Below are 5,490 nucleotides of genomic sequence, written 5' to 3' on the forward strand. Positions count from 1 at the left end.
TGTGCCTTGTTTTTTCCTCTGTCAAACAGGAGGGAAGGAGACAGAGCTGACCTATGAAAGCACAGTCTATTGTGAATTTCGTCTGGCCGAGCCTTGCTGCAATTTTCATTTTCATTAGCTTGTGCAAGAGAACTTCTTGGTTCATTTTGCCCCCATGTTAATTAGCATGGCAGAGATGTTCCCTCTTGCGCCTCAAATGTCTTGAGCTGGCCTTCCTGGGAAACATAAGAAGGGCTTCAAAGATGAACAGAGGTAGGTGGGCTAGCAGTAGGCCAGGCATTATACTATGTTTCCTGTCCACCACCAGAAAAGAGGAGCACGGTTTGCATACTGGGAATAATACTGGATATGTGCTTCCTGTTAAAACGCTGGCTGTACAAGCCTATTTCCAGAACATTAAAACAGAAGTTTTACCAATAAGCAGTATAAAATTTGCAGTAATGAATCATGGAAGAGTGTTTCATCCCAAAGGACCCCACCATCCCTTCACCACAAAGGTTTTGTGCCCTTCTACCCTTCCTTGGAGCTAGTGTTCTTGTGTGCTGAACCATTTCTCCAGCAAAGTCCTGAAGCTGTTCCTACTTAATTTATTTCAAAGCAGGTGATGTGATATATATATATATATATATATATATATATATATATATATATATATATATATATATATATATATATGGAGGTTTTGGTGTCCTCGACGAGGTCTCACTCGTCATCTTCAGGCTGGTGCTTTCGGCTTCTTGTTACTGGAACAGAGCAGGATCTCAGTGTTTGAGTTCCTATAAATACTGTTGAGGGGGTGTGGTGTATAGCCTCCAATGTTCTGGGCAGAGAGGAAGTTCCCAGCATCCATCGAGATAGAGAAACACCCTCACAACATGAACAAGCGTGACGACACATCCCGCTTGCCAGACATCTGGAAATTAGCCCTCCCCACAAAAACTGACACCAGATCCAGAGGCACACAGAACGCCATCACCAATCAACCACACCAGACCCAAACCCAGACCCTCTCCACAGATAAATTACAGACACCATCCAGTAGCCAAACCATGGTGGCACCTCCGGATGCTGCACCCCCCTGCAATCCCTACACAGATCTGGCTGACACAGGCCACAAAACCACAGCTCGCCCCTATACACGAAGCCAAGCCAGAGCACAACTAAGTGCAGTACAGCCATCTTCTCAGAAAAACTCTTCACAAAGTTCAAGAGGTCAAGACACAAAGACTTTAGCAACTAATCCACACCTAATGACCCACCTAAGTGGTACTCAGGATATCACTCAAGAAATCACTCAAGATATCCCTCAAGTAATTAAGGAACAAAAGAAGAAAAGGCACACTAGCCTGGGAACTTCCTCTCTGCCCAGAACATTGGAGGCTATACACCACACCCCCTCAACAGTATTTATAGGAACTCAAACACTGAGATCCTGCTCTGTTCCAGTAACAAGAAGCCGAAAGCACCAGCCTGAAGATGACGAGTGAGACCTCGTCGAAACGTCGCCTAGACACCCCAACTTTTACACGGGAAGACACCCGAGGACACCAAAACCTGCATTCCTGTACCCGTGAAAATCTACGAAAGCATATATATATATATATACACACACACACACACACACACACACACACACACACACTTCATACACTGACATAATTTTTTCCTTCACCAGGAGACAGGTTTATCTAGTGATAGGGGAGGTGTGTTTGTTTAGGTAACTAAGTTTCGAAAGTTTCAAGGTGGGGTGAGGGTAGGAAAGAACGGGTTCCAAATCTCGTTAATATGAGCAATCAACATAGCAAAAAGTAATTTCCCTATTTACTGTTTCCTGTGTGCGCTTTTATTGCAACTTCAAGGTGTTATTCTGCTACTTTGTTGAACAGTGGGCCTTCTACTAGAGCTAGGAATGTTTGGGACAAGCTCAAATCGAGCTAATTCACTTCTAATAGAATATTGCTCGCTCATGGACCCTGATCCTTTAAATTGGGGTGGGGAGACACTTTTGTCCGAAAAGCTGGATCAGGAAATGGCGCGCCCTCTGCAGGGCTTCCATTCAGTGCTGTTTAAATTCAGCACTGAATGAGAACTCTGCTGCTTTCACTAGCGATCAGATCCACCTGGGAATTCTGATCCCGGTCAGGCTTGCAGAGTATAAGCAACACCCAATGCAAGCCCCACTGCAAAGGAACAATTGAAAATATGTGGTGTAGCATTCAAAGAGCCTAGCAAATCATTAGAATAAATAATTTTCCCTTCCCCAGTTGGTTGCTTCCCATGTGATTTAAGTACCCGCTGATAGAAATGTATACGCAACTGCCTCTCTGCAGCCAAGTATGTGGTTTGCGTTTCTAAATCACACACTTGCATTTCAGACCACAGAGTTGTCGTTGGAGGATGCAAATATTATACTAGGGCTAGTGTACATAATCAGCTTGGCTGCCAATCCCACAACATGTTGCTTCTTCATATCCTTCTGTAAAAACTTTTTTCTAATCCTCTCCTTGGCTTGATAAACTTCGTTCCCAGTTGCCTGGGGAATATTACACATCATTTGCCCTCTTCTAGTATGGCAATAATGATACGCAACCATCTTAATTAGTTATCATTCTACTATATTTTTTTAAATAAAAAGTCAGCTGGTCTGGGCATCTGTGGCCTGAAGACCTAGGTATGCTAAATTAGTATCAATTTCCCTATGAAAGATCATCATCCCCCTCTGATCCTTCTCTGGCTTCATCGATAGCCTTACCCAAACTGGTACCCTCTAGATTTTTGGTTCAAAGCTCCCATAATCCCCACCCAGCATTTTCAGTGGTCAAGAGATTTTTTTTTTAGGAAGACCCCCAAATGTACTGAGTTGTGTTTTTTTACAAAAACGTGGTTTTTTTGATTGACTTGCCTAAGATCCAGGACAAAGCACCGCTTTTCAGAATTTCCCCCTGGAATTTCCAGATGTGTGGCTGCCCTAGTGTTATAGGAACTGCAGTCTGAAATATCTGGAAGGAACCAGGTTGGAAGGATGTCTGGGTAATCTGTGCCATATCAGATCAGTTATCTTTGCAACTCCCTTGTTTGCTAATACTTCACCCAGCTTAAGGGATCTACTGTATATTGTATAGGTTAGGGACAACAGCATGGTGCAGGAGGAGTTTAAATCTCCCCTGGCATCAAAAATCAGAGCCTGTCTGCACCTGTTTTGAATTGGGAACATAAAAGAGGATCGTGAGATCTGATCATGAATCTCTAGGGTCTTAGGGCTAACCTTCTCCGTCTGTGAATAGCACATTTTCAACTGCTGGCACATGTCCACAAGCAGATGGGAGTGACAGCAAGAAGAGAACTCTGGGCCAATCTACGCATTCGGCACAACCAAATCAGTATACAGTTTTTATGGTCTGTGCCACTTCAGGCTGTAGGGAAAGGGGTAAACACATGTATGAATGTTCTCTGAATTGGGGGCGGGGTGGCCTGGGGTGGAATCTGCACTGTATGTCAAGCTAATTTGTTTTCCTGACTTGCTAACTTTGAGTGAGTGAGGCTCACCAGACATGCACCAGACATTTAAAGCACATTTCCCAGGATTTTTTTGTGGTGGGGAGGAGTAATATGCTTTAAATGTATGGTGATTGTGTGTGACCATTGTGATTCTGTAGGAAGTATCCCCTCACAAGGGGAGTAAAGGGTTAAAGAGCCTTTTGACATCTCTCTCCCTGTGTGGGAGGGAGTCAGGAGGCAAATAAAGTGAAGGTTACCTGCCCTTCAGCACTTCCTCTTTTCGAAGTATGGCCTGGGTTAAAAATTAGTTTTCATTAGGCTGTGGATATGTTTCTGGTTTTTTTAGCTACCATTTTGAAAGTGCAATTCTGGTCTTTTAGGCACTGCAAAAGATTGCCAGTTATCAGACCTACATGTTCCTTTCAGTAAAAAGACATGTATGTATGTATAAATAAATAAATAATCAATCTCTAGCAGTCAGGAGTGAGTGCATCTTTTGAGCACTGGTGCAGTGTGGTAGCTGTTGTAATCATTTTAAGGTGCACACACACAGCAGACACACTCCACAGAAAACCAGTCCTTCGCCCTTCAAAATTAGGAAACATTCCCTGAAAAATAGACACTTTATTTTAGTGCACAGAACAATCCCAAAGCCATCTTGGCTCTCTTAATGACCCCAAATATTTCTCTACAGAAGGAAGAGTCTTGGAAAAAACCTTTCCCAATAGTTCTTTCCACTCATAAATCATTCAAATCCTGTCAAAAGGACTAATCTTGTGTATGAATAGGGGAGGTCTGTGACAATGTTTTCAGAAATTTAGCATTTCAAAAGAATGGCCCAGACTGGCCAGGATAATGCAATCAGCAAGCATTATCAGGTATCTTAACAGACAGGAGACAAGCCATATTCTCAAATTGCTATGGTAGGCTTCTTTCTGTGACACTTGTATGATGCTTTTGGGTGGTCTTTGACTAAGGAGTTGGGCAATTTCTAAAAGTCTTTAACAGTTGTTAGACACTTTTGTTCTGGGTCCTCACCTCCTTGGAGGGCAGGGTGGGAGGGGGACTCTGTTGCAAGGGAAAAATAAAGATCTTCCTTGCTTTTCTTCTACTGGTTCCTACCTCCATTCTTCTGTGACCTATCACAGACTTAGGGGACTCTGAGTCCCTTGGGGAGTTGGGCTGTCCCACAGACAACTGGGAAACACTGGCCTGCGAGCACTCCAGTTGGAGAACAGGCTTTACCAAAGGTGTCATGGACTTTGGAGACACTCAAACTTGGGACAAAAGGGAGAAACATGTTAAGAGGAAGCCACACTTGGCAAACCATCACCTATGTCCCCACTGTGAAAGGACTTGTGGATCCAAAACTGGCCTCCACGGTCACTTACGGACTCACTGTTAAGACCATGTTCATGGAAGACACACACTCGGCGATGAGTGATCGCCAAAGAAGAGTTGTAAAAGCCTACCCCATTTTTTTGGTATATGATAAGAGTGGAAGTTCAAATCTCACTGAGATGGCCTTGCACTCACCTCCCCCACTCCTGGTGCTCTCCTCCTTTCAGAGATTCCCAAGTACTTACACAGAAACAGGAGACAATCCATCCCCATATTTCCATATGATGATTTCCCATCCTATCAATGGAAGTGAGAATTTGGGTGTGCCAGATTCTACCTGTAGTTTTGGGTGACCCATAAGGATGTTGGACAGGGACTGCCTTTCATTTACATGTTTGACTGGGGCGAGGTAGTCTCTGCTGGTGCAATCATTCAGCCCACACTGAGAAGCATCTACAGCTTGGGAGGTGGTGGCTGGGGGTGTTTCCCTTGAGCACCAGCCTGATATTGAGCTTTCTCAGAAACATTCCTTATCACGTTTATTATCTTCAAACCTCTTGCCTCATAAACGATTTGGTGGTGACACAGCCAGGTGCTTTGATGTCAGCATAACACATTCCAATGAGCTGTGCTCAGGTCTGGGAAATGAGG

The sequence above is a fragment of the Podarcis melisellensis genome (assembly GCF_964234715.1).
Source record: "Podarcis melisellensis genome assembly, chromosome: 8".
Lineage (NCBI taxonomy): Eukaryota > Metazoa > Chordata > Lepidosauria > Squamata > Lacertidae > Podarcis > Podarcis melisellensis.